Source organism: Hibiscus syriacus, unplaced genomic scaffold, assembly GCF_006381635.1.
Source record: "Hibiscus syriacus cultivar Baekdansim isolate YM2019G1 unplaced genomic scaffold, ASM638163v2 tig00000452_pilon, whole genome shotgun sequence".
NCBI classification, from domain to species: Eukaryota; Viridiplantae; Streptophyta; class Magnoliopsida; order Malvales; family Malvaceae; genus Hibiscus; species Hibiscus syriacus.
The window spans coordinates 1,812,211-1,824,963 of record NW_024061787.1 but is presented as its reverse complement, the minus strand read 5'-3'; positions in this window follow the sequence as shown (position 1 = coordinate 1,824,963).

Below are 12,753 nucleotides of genomic sequence, written 5' to 3'. Positions count from 1 at the left end.
ACGTAAAAAGAATTGTTGGTTGTAGTATTTGTATTTGATAAGTTTAGGGCATACCGACACTCAAGTATTAAGTACTTAACAACTAAAAATAATGCAAAACCCAGATTTAATAGGTGGATACCTCACTTGAAAGAGTTTGACCTAAAGTTCAGGGATAGAAAAGACATGGAAAACCAAGTTATCAATCACCTTTCTAGGTTAGAGAACAAGGCTCAATTCGATTAAGTAGTGGAGATAAAGGAGAAATTCCCTGATAAGAAAATATTATTTGCTACGGCAATTCCGTGGTATGATGACATTGTTAATTTTCTCATTAGTGGTATTTTCCACTTGATTTACATAGCCAGGGAAGGAAAAAAATTCAGTCATGATGTCAAGTTCTACTATTGGGATTAATCTTACCTATTCCAGCAATTTGTGGATCATATGATTTGAAGGTATGCCCACGAAGAGGAACAAAAAGAGATCTTATTCCATTTTCATTCAGCTTTGTGTGGAGGCCACTTTGGAGATTCAAGGATTGTTGCAAAGTTCCAAAATCTGGGTTTTATTTGCCTACACTATTTATAATTGTAATAGATGCCAACGAACAGGGAACATCTCACGAAGGCATGAAATGCCATTATAAAACATCTTAGAGGTGGATCTCTTCAATGTACCGGGATTGAATTCATGGGACCCTCCCTTCATCATTTGGAGATCTCTGCATTTTGCTAGCACTGGACTACGTATTAAAATGGTTCAAAGCAGTGGCTACACCAATAAATGACTCCAAGGACGTCATGAAGTTTCTTATAAGAACATATTCACAAGATTTGGAAACCCAAGAGCCATCATAAGTGATGAATGAACCCACTTTGACAACAAGTTAATAGCTATAGTCCTTTAGAGATACGGGGTGAGACACAAGATTGTTACAACATCTTATCCCTAGACCAATGACCAAGATGAGATCTCCAATCATAAGATCAAACAAATACTAGAGAAGATGGTCAACCCCAAGAGGAATGACAGGTCACTAAGGCTAGATGAAGTATTATGGGCCTATAGGATAGCTTTCAAGACACCTTTTAGAATACCCCCTTTCAAGTTTGTTTATGGAAAGTCATCTCTCCTCCCGGTTGAGCTTGAACACAAGGCACATTGAGCCATAAAAAAGCTCAACATGGATGCTCAACTAGCTGGAGAAAGAAGGTTGTTGGAACTGAACGCGATGGAGGAATTCAAGGCCCAAGCTTATGAGAATGTGTGGCTATACAAAGAGAAAACAAGGATGTGGCATGAAAAAAGTCTTTTGCCACAACATTTTTATGAAGGACAACAAGTCTTTCTCTACAACTCCAGGCTCAAGTTATTCCCTAGGAAACTAAAATCAAGATGGTTGGGACCATTCGAAGTGCATAAATTTATTAGCATGGAGCCGTATATATTAAGAACCTTGATGATGGAACTATATTCAAGGTAATTGGGAAACAAATGAAGGCATGCAATGGTGCTTCGATCCTTTGCTATAAATCATATTTGCTTTTTTATGATGCATGAGCGTTTGCATTTCTTCACCATTCCTAAATTTTTGCTATAGCATTTTAGTGTTTTTCTTATGCATGTCAATAAGTAAATTATTTTATTTTATTTTATCTTTTATTTCATTATTTCATGTTGAATTTTTCATTTTATTTTTCGTGTTAACTAATTCATGACAATGCAGACGACAAACCAAGCTTTTGACCTAGAAAGAATACATTATTTCTTTGGGCTTAGGTTTTGTCTTTAACCTAATATTAGAAGTTAAAAGGGAACCTCACGAAATCTCACAATTTTTGGGCGACAATAAAAAAAAAGGGTTAGTTTCCTTTTTAAATTTCAAACCACCCTAATAATTCCACCTTTCACATCATTTCTCCTAATTTAGTACTTTCCATTAACTCCCATCATATCCCACTACTCTCAAAACCCCTTCGATCGTTAGCCCATTAATTAGCCCACAACCTTTTTGCCTTTCTTTTCTTCCAAAAAAATTTTTTGTCTTACATTTTCCTTCAATTCCATTAACTCCATCATTTTCTTTTTCCATACACCAATCAAATAAACCCTAACCCTAACTCACTTTCTTCTCTTATTCTTTGTCAATATGTCTCAATGTAAGAATGTCACAAGTGCTTCGAACAGTGTGAAGGGGCCACAACAGATTCATATTGAGAAGTTCTAAAACAAGGCAACAAGAAAATGTTTCCAGAAAATCAAGGGATAAAGAGTCTACTTGGAGCAAGGCCTCATCTTCTATCTCGGTGATGAGGAAGGGTTCAGTAAAAATATCATGGACGTTGTGAACAAAAAAAAAATGAAAAACGTTTGTTGAACACCCAGCCCCATTACTATAACCTTGGTAAGGGAATTTTATGTCCATCTCATGAGCCCTGCTCAATCTAGTGTTTTTGGGTGAGGATAATATATTAAATTCAACGCTACCACGATCAACAAATTATTCAAGTTTAAAAACATTATTGACAACACTTCTCTTTATTTGCGAGTACGGATGCCCATACCTATAAACAAATCCTTTAGGATTTACGCGTCAAAGGATCCAAGTGGGATGATTTCACCACTAACAAAATGATCATGGAGAGGAAAACCCTTAAGACGAATGCCAAGTTATATAACCATTCCTCAAAATGTGTTTGATGTCCACCTCTCACCACACCACCACTTCCCTTAGTTGAATGCTACTGATCCATTCCTTTATCATGGGCCGACCAATTGACGTAGGGAATGTAATTGTTGATGAGGCTTATGCGTGCTTTAAAAGCAAGTCAAGTTCTTTGATCTTACCCAACTTGATCAACGTTCTTTATCAAATGAAGAATGTTTACGAGGATATATTTGATGAGGTTGTCCCAAGAAGAGCAGTTTGACCAAGGATAAAATTCTAAGTTTGATAGGATTCAATAAAGACAGCCCCAAAGAAACACTTGATGGTAGTGAGAAAACAATTATTGCAGCAAGATTGGCCTCTGTGGTTGCCTCCTCCCGATGAACAAAGGCACAACTTGAGAAGATAAAGAGCAACTTGAGAACTTTATTCACTTATATGAAGAAGAGGTATGAAGTCTTAGCATATTTATTCAAAGAGAAGTTGCCCCAGACCTCAACTGACTTTATTCTCTTCCCAGAGTCCCTACTCATGACACCAAATTAAGTTGCTACTAAAAAAAAGGAAACTGATCAAGAAGAGACATCTTACAAGGAGCCACCCACAGTTGAGCCCACTACCAGCAACCCTTACTCGCAACCAGATAAAGGAAAATCTCCATTGGAAGAGCTGTCAAGCCAAGCATAAGAGCCGGAACCCCTTATTTTAGAATGTGATGATTACAAGATTCTTTATGATGTTCTCCCTCTTACACCAATGCCACAACAAATTCCAACACCAATGACAAAGGGTCTCTTGAAGAGTACAATCAGTCGTGTGTGGACTTCTCCACTAAAGGGGTCTGATGAAAAAACACAATCATCCATTGAAGTCGACACTGACCAACCCATTGTAGCATTAAGGAAAAATGCGTCAAGTACATGGCGTAAAGTTCAACCTAACCACCAACAAAGTATATTTAGTCAAGGTACCTTGCATTGCATTGCATTTCATTTAGTTTAGTTTAATTTACAATTCATGCAGTAAGGATAATGCCTTCTCCAAGTTTGGGGGAGGTAGTGTTTATAATTGTCATTTGCATTTGTAGTTGTTAACATATTTTGCTATTGCATTTGTTTGATTTAGAGACAATTTGTTGAATAAGTTGATGATGTTTGATAATGAGAATTTTTTTGGTTATATTTGAATGTACACGACTGATGGAATTGGTGGAATTGACTTTAGGATTTGATTCTTTACGATTGATTTATACAGGATTTCATGTTCTTTATGCTTAAGGATTTTAAAACTTTTTATGAAGAAATATTGCTTGCCTTAGTATGAATTGATATTTGAATATGAATGATAAATGAAAGCATGAAAGGCTTAAATAAAAGTCCCTTTTATTTATTGAATATTTTGAATTATGAACAAATGCTATGGCATAAATTGTAGAGGGACACTCCACTTTGCATTGTTTTCCTGGAAACCCATTGAATAAATAAAAACCATAGCATATGGGGAATGAAAGTAGTCACGAGATAACTTTACTCAATAGAATAGGGGATGAGGCGTTTACTCCACTTCATTTTAAGTCTAAAACAGTAGGTATGATAGGCTGACTCCCCTTGTAAAATTGTTAAGGTAATGAGAGTAAACCTGTTCTTAAAGGTTAAACAATTACTAAGGTAGAACAAAGAACATGCTTAGAATGTTTCTAACTTTGTTAAGCATAGATTGGATGCAACTACACAGACACCTGTGAAGAATCTAGTCCTAGGGAAATGTTCTTAAAGTCTCGATATGTCTAACATATTGAAGCTAATTATTTTTTAGGATTAAAACTTTGCCATAGCATTTCTTTATGCTGAACATTGCCATAACATTCTCATTGTTAGCTACTACTCATTTCTCGGGGACAAGTAATAACTTAAGTTTGGGAGTGTGTTAACCCTGTAAAAAGGGTATATTTCATGCCTTTTTACTTAGGTTATTATTTGTTTTCAAGTTCATTTAGTTGTATAAATATATATATATATATATATATCATACATGTGGTGGAGTTTTCTTATATGAGCTTAATTTGTTCATAATATAGTGTTGCTATGAGAGAAAGGTGGTATTTTAGTGTTGGATGTGCATGTTAAACAATTTTGATGGAAAATGGAATTATGCTACAACATTTTGGACAACGTTTCTAAACGTAAAAAAGGATAAAAAAGGATATTTGTCGTAGTTGTTCATGTGAACCTACAAAGCCAGTTGTGCCCCACACGTGAAAAGAATCTTTTCTTTAGGGCACACAAGGAATTATGGCACAAAACCAAGGAGCCCCCATTATATAAAGCAAATGACACCCACATTAAAGGCAGGTTGGAATTTTTGAGATAAGAAAGGGAGAAAAAGGTGAATGCTCTTCTTCTTCTCTCATTCTTTGTGGTGACCTCCATTTTTGAAGCTCTAAGGGGATAACAAACTACACTTTGAGAGAAGAATCAAGGTAGAAGCGGTTCATGGCTACATGATATTCTTCTTCCTTAGTGTTAGTTTATTTATCTTTATTTTTCTTTTCAAATTATAATATTCGAATGGTGATAGATGATTTATACCAAGCCATTAATTATCTTTATTAGATTTAGGTTTATTATGAATGATTATAACTTATCTTTATGATTGTTGAAGCATTTATTGGTTTACACTTGCTTTGTTCATTATTTTGGTTACTTAGATTTATAAGAGCTTGCGAGAGTTAGCCTTTATCTATGTCTGATGCTTAATATTCGAGAAAGTTAAGCTTAGATCTATGTGGATGACAGGGTTGAACTGAAAATAAAAACCCTAACTCACCTTAGAGATAAGGATATGGTTTCAACGACTAGAAAGAGTTGAGCTTAATAAATAGTAACTTGTTAGGGTTTACGTAGAGATGTATTGATTGGGCATGTCCACTATCAGTTTCTTAATAGAGATAGCTTAGAATCACCTTAGTAAAACTTTGTCGAGTAGTATATTAAGGGGATATGTTAACCAATCATTAAAGACAAGTTATAGGAGTCCATAGTAGACCTAGTCGTTTATCTTACTTAAGTGTTTCACACATGTGAGGTCTCCTATCGTTTTCTTATCTCATAACCCAATTCTCAAAAAAAAAATTCGACATCATTCCTCTACATTACCTTTTGGGTTAACTACAAGGATGATCACTTATGTTTGTGTTTTGCCCACTTTTGGTCACTGATTTCAAAAAACATAAGATATGATCATTTTTGTTTTTATTTAATTAATATGTGGTACCCGAGTTAACTGTCGTTAACAAAAATTAAATATTTTGATATAATCACACATTTGGTCCATGTTATTTACATATTCTCTCAATTTAGTCATAATTTTAATAAATTAAAATAAATTTAATCCTCCAATCAAATGATGTCACATGTCACTATTCGATTGGAAGACTAACTTTATTTTAATTTTAATATATTTATTTCAACTAATCAAAGAGTGAATGTTTCATCCTCTAGTTAAAATAAAACAAAGGAAAGCAAATTGAGGCAAAAAAGATTCAAACCTTGGTCACTTAGGAAACTAAACATGAATCTAACCATTAAGCCAAGACCATTTCTTGGTCTAAAGTAGACAACGTCATGTATATATGTTGTATCTTAGTGTATAAATACTTAAATTCATAATATTTGATAAATATTAACTTAAAAAACATTTTTTATATTAAAGTATTAAATATATTTTATTATTAACTTAATTTAAAAATATTTTATTTTTATGTTCATTTAAAAAAATATTTTTTGTTAAAGTTTATTTAAAAGTATGACTAAATTGAGAGAATATGTAAATAACTGGGATCAAATGTGTGATTATACCAACTATCACATCACATATTCTATTAATTTTTAACAACAATTAACCCGTGATGAACATATCTTAATTAAATAAAAACGAAAGTGACCATATCTTATGTTTTTTAAATCAATAACCAAAAGTGTACAACACAGAAACATAAGTGATCATCTGTGTAGTTAACCCTTAGTTTTTTGTTACAACATTTCCCACTCTTCTTATTTTGTTACAACATTTATCTCACCTTATTCATACTATATATATATATATATATATATATACTATTTGTTTATAGATTTAGTGTGCATATTCTTTACTTAACTTCACTCCAATCCCTGTGTAACACCCTCAAACCGATATGGGTGACCCCATCCAATTTCAAGTGTCATATTAGGGCCACTATTTGAAAGTATTATTTCTTTTTTTCTATATCTTTTAAACCATTTTAAAATCGTAAAACAATTTATAAATTGAAATACATTTTCAAAAATCATTCATATATAATTTAATCTTACACAGTATCGTATATGTTTCAAACTTTGTATGAAAATAAATGTGACCTACATACCCCCTAATTATACTGGTACCATACTCTGTCAAACAAAGCTGAAGGAACTCCCATTACTAATTTCGATAACTGCACAGGATCAATTCCTTTAACCTAAAATGGTAAGTAACACAACGAGCTTTTCGAAAGCTCAATAATGTAGAACTATCAGATGATGCTAAAGGACAAATATATATATGACAAGGCATAAAACTTTCTTGTTGATCCAGAATTATACATGTTATAGTGATGAGTTGAGGTTTATTAATCAATTCTTCAGGTAACAATAAGAAACCTACAGTTCAAAAGAAATATTCAGAGAGACATATTCTAGAGATTATAAATGGGTGTATAGCGTGCTTCCACGAAACTAGAAATGAGTGTTCATATAGTTTAAAAACAGTAGTAGTTTATTTTAGGAAAATATATTTTCAAATCATTGTAATACCTTCAACCGAACACCAATATATAGTTCCCCAAAATTACATCCATAAGGACTTACCCGAGGCCCATTGGGTGCACGTGTAAACCTAAGGGAGTACCTTGGGGCGTGTGGGCCTACCCAAGGGTCACCTTAGGTTCATAAGGAATTACCAACTTGATCAAAGTTGAACCTACAAATACTCTAGAATCCTACCTAGACAGTACCTAATAAAAATTAGATTTAGTAGTAAACTATAATCTCATAATTGTGATCTAGTAGAATATCGTAAAAGTGACAATAAATTTTATTTAAATCCCATAAATGCCCTCTACCCACACACCAAAATGTATTCCCCCATAATTGTATCCATAAGAACTTACCCTATACCCAATAAGTATATGAGCAAACCTAAGGGAGTATCTTGGGGCCTAAGAGCCTAACCAAGGGTGACCTTAAGTCTGTAAGGAATTACCAGCTTGATCGGAGCTGAATCTCCATAACTCTAGACTCCTAGCCAGAAAACATCCTAATAAAATAGTTTAGATAGTTAACTATAATTCCATGATCCATAAATGGACATATTTATATTTTTCTGTAAAAACAAGTAACTAGATAACTTATATCGGGTAAACATAGTTCATAAACGGTAAATCATGAAATCTGAATTTCGATCAGATAAAATATTCATAACTCAAATCAGATAGCAAATCATAATTCATAACAGATAAAAAATCATATAACACATAAGGAACGCACTAAAAGATTTAGTTAGTTTTTTTAGGCACTTGATAATTATCAAGAAGAGAAATGTATAACTTCTATAGATTGATTGGATTTCAGAATCATTTCCCTATTAAAAGAGTTCGTTCATTAATAGATCTAATCAAACATCTAGAAATTGATGCTTCAGGACTATTTAGGATTTCGGGTGCATCAAAAAGATATTGAGGAACCTTACATCAAAATTATTTAAGAATCGAATGTAACATAAGTGATTTCATTACTCAGACCATTAGGGGCATTCCAAACATTTTGATTCCTATATATTTCTCAGTAAATTAAACCAATAAGAGTAAAATGATGATTTGTAGTTTTCGAGATTTATATCTAATTATCAATATATCAAGTCAAATTGAACTAAACAGATTCCAACACCATGATATTTGCCAATCATTTGAGCTGAGATACTTCATGAATATTTAGTTCTTGATACTATCTATAATAGTTGAGCTAACTACCTTTAGAATCATCGTTGAACGAATCTTAAGGAATTAAACAAGTATATTGATGGTATTTATTTTATTTCTGTATTGCAATCGTATCTATAATGACCGAAGTGCTTGGGTCATGCTCTAAACCCTACAGGGTTATACAATACTTAAGCTTATCTATGCTTCCATAATTTATCCAACGACATCCACTTATTTCTAATTTATGAGGGTATTTGGTACATTTTAATATTTGAGGGTATTTTAGTGCATTAATTTGATTTAGTATTTTCATATAATTTAGACATTTCAAACAACTTAGACGTAAAAGGTATTTTTAGTAATTTAGTATCCAAAATTCTGCTCAGGAATAAGAATTTTTATGTCCTGTGCCTTCATAAAGGTTATGCATTGATTACTAGTAATTTAACATGTCGTAGCGACTTTTTTAACGAACGAATAAGTTTTCGATGAAAACCTCGATTTTACGACTTATTTGGGAAAATCAAAATTTTGTGTTTATTTTGATTAAATTGATTTGGGAGTCTCCATCGACCTTTGGTCTAGGTTGGCCGAATACCTAAAAACATCTTAAATAATTTTAAGAAAATATAGTTTTTAAGACAAAATTTGGTCTGCATTACCAATGATTCATTTTGAAGGATTCAGGAGACGATTACGCATGGGGAAGGGTTAGCACCCCTACAACGCCAAAAATTGGTACCGAATCGCTAATATTTTGTCGTGATGGGAAATATTCGAATCAATATTTAAAGTGTGATTCTTTTCTTTTGAAAATTTATTAATTTATTTCAGATTATTTATTAGGGAAAATGATTTTATTAGAGAAGAAATCACGAGATTTACACGTCCTCCAATGGGAAGACTATCCTATCTATTTCTCATCTATACAAGAATATTCCCTTCTTATTATTATAAAAAAGATTGTCAATCGAATATAAATTGAATGTCGGTAATTAAATAAAATAATATACTATTTAAAGAGACATATATTGCCATTATTTGTAATAAAATAAAATAATGAATTAATTACAACCTTTTCAAATGAGACAAAATTGAGTTATTTCGAGTTCACTTTCGTTCGAATGTTGTATCGCTTTGCAGTACTTCTATCAAGTACTGCTTTCCACGCCCATTCTACGACAGGTGTTCTTGAAAATATTTGAGCAAGAGACATTGAAAATAGTGGCAAATAAAATGATTGTTTTGTAAATTTTTCAAAAATATTAGTTCTAAAAAAGGACAAAATATGCACATTAATATATAAAGGTCAAAATATATTAAATAAACATATGAAAAAATATCAAGTCAGAATTAAAAGAAAGAAAATTGTTAAACATGGATTAGATTGAATACAAATATAAATGCGCAATCGAACATCAAATAAATGGAATAATCAAATAAAAATTTATCTTAGGACTAAATCGATAGGAAATAAAAACCATGTTAAAATTGAAGAAGATAAATAAATATCTACAACTAACAATGGACCAAAATATAAGTTAACAAAAAATCTAAGCACAAATCATAAATATTAACAATTACAATAATGAACTAACTAGGGGAAAATCAAAAGAAATAAAATACTAAGCTCAAAACTTGAAAATATACTTGTAAATGTTGAAAATTACTATTAAATATAAGGACATTTTAAATAAATATATACATATGGTGTATACACATAAAATACATAAAGAATATGAGACATACACATATATTAAAATACAAGGACCAAAATGAAACATATGTATAATAAGGTACCAAAATTAAAGAAAAAAAGAAAGCTATCATATGATTAATAATGAAGTCAAGTGACTAAGAAGGCAATTTACCCAATAAATGAAATATGGTTTAAAAATTAAAACACATATACCAGAAATAAAAAGCAGAGAGGAAAGAGTGTTGCAACATCCCACTAGGAAAGAGAGGACCGTCGTTCGTTCCCGTTCTCCGGTGGCTGTTCGTCACCAAACTTCAAGGGTAAGTCTGTATCGACACTGGGAATTTGGACCCGACCTTAGTTTCACTGAAAAATTACCCCGGTGTTGATGAATCAAGGTCGAGACTTACCATCTTTCTTACCTCCAATCTCACCATCAGACCGTCAAATCATCGTTATTCCAAAGTATGTTAGTCTCCTCATCAATAGCAACTTTTCACCATTCAGATCTGTCGTCCAACCACCGGTGCTGCCACGTTGAATACTCGAAGGTAAGATTTTCTTTCTTTTTCCTTTTTCATTCCCTTATTTTTCTTTTCTCTCTCTCGATTTCTCTCTATTTTTGGTTGATGATTTCTTGCTACTCGTTTTTGGATGATGAATCATTTTTTTTTCTTCGAGGGGAAATTACAAAAATTATCTCACGATAAGGGAAATATTACGTGTTGTGAGTACTATAAAATTATACGTAAATAATGTGCAAGTATACATAATCGCTCAAGTAATAAAGTGATGAGTGAGTATCGTCTCCACAGGGATTGGTTGAAATTACAAAAGTCTAACCAAAGTAAAGCACTACTCTATCTAAGTATAGTTAGTGTTGATATGTACTAATGAAAAAATGTCACAACAATTGAAAGTGAATGTGGATATAGATTGATGGTTAGTGTAGCAAATGGAAATGTAGTGGCAAGAACAGATTTTAATGTTGAGAATGATTGAAATGTCAAGGCAATGATAAACAGTAAAAGCAGCAAATAAATGATAAGTTGATAATCCTCACACGACAAGCTTCCATTGGAATGAATGGTAGAGATTGAATTAAGGATGCTAAAACTTATCTCTCAGGCAAATTTAACCTATCTAAACTTCACTTGCTCGACAGGGTTTGCTGAAAGTGCTACTGCTCTCTCTAGTTAAAGGAACCTAACATAATAGAATGCCACGACATCTCCTCTCAGTCTCAGCTATGGCATCCTACACTATTGATAAAAACTACCCTTTTTAGTCATTGAAATCTTAGTCTCTCTCAAGTACTAAGGGATTAGGATATAGTATTACTAGGCCAGTTCAAAGGTTAAGAAAATACTATAGCCCATTACTTATGTGGATCTTTTCTTATGTTTCTCTCGAATACTACAAGTATTTTTAGCTAAGTTTTTCTCGAACACCTAGCCTTCATCTAAGAAATGGACAATCTCATGCCTCTTACAAGCTTAGACGATGAAGCATTCATAAGCAAAGCATGCAAATACAAAAGATAAACTTAAATATACCATTAAAATAAAGTTAAACATCCATCAAACAACCTCACCAAATAAGGTTAGTTCATGGTGGGGTTTAAATCATCCATGAAATATTCATTCCAAACAAACCAATAATAAATGGAAAATAAAAGCAAAGGAAAGGGAGAATAAGCCTTCGACGTATGCCACCGGAGCTGTCCTCTACCATCAGGACTCGTCGTAGCTCACTAGTTCCTCTCGGACGTCTAGCTTGCCACTTCTTAGAGATTATCAATGGAGGAACACCACTCAAGAAAGAAGAAAGGGATACGGTGAAAATATAAGAAAAATGTTGCTGAAAAGCTTCCTCTCTTTTTTCTTTCTTGGTAGGTGTAATATATAATAAAAAAATCTAAGGGTAATGATGAGATTGTTGCACTCCAAATACTTATCATACCCCTAGAGTCATTCCTTGTGCGTGAACCTTATCCTCCAGGTGGAAGTGGTCCCCTAGCAGGCAGTTACATCCATCATTCACGTCTTGTGCCAGATGTCCTTTTACATAATTATCTTTTTGTCCTTTTCTGCGCCAGAAATGCAGAGGCATTTTAATATGCTTTAGTAACGTATGATACCATGGCATTCCTTCCCAATGCGACCTTCTTCTTACTATTTCCTGCACACCAAAAACAACTGTACCTTTCTCTCATACATCATCCTTAAGAAGATAAAATAGCAATACCACCACAAATGCAACTATATGCAACTACATGTTCCTAAAAGTGAAAAAGGTCTTAAAAGTAGAATTTTAAGGAAGTTATCACACCCCCAAACTTAAGCTATTACTTGTCCTCAAGCAATGGATATCAATTATCATAAACAAAATGTCATGGCAATTTTCAAC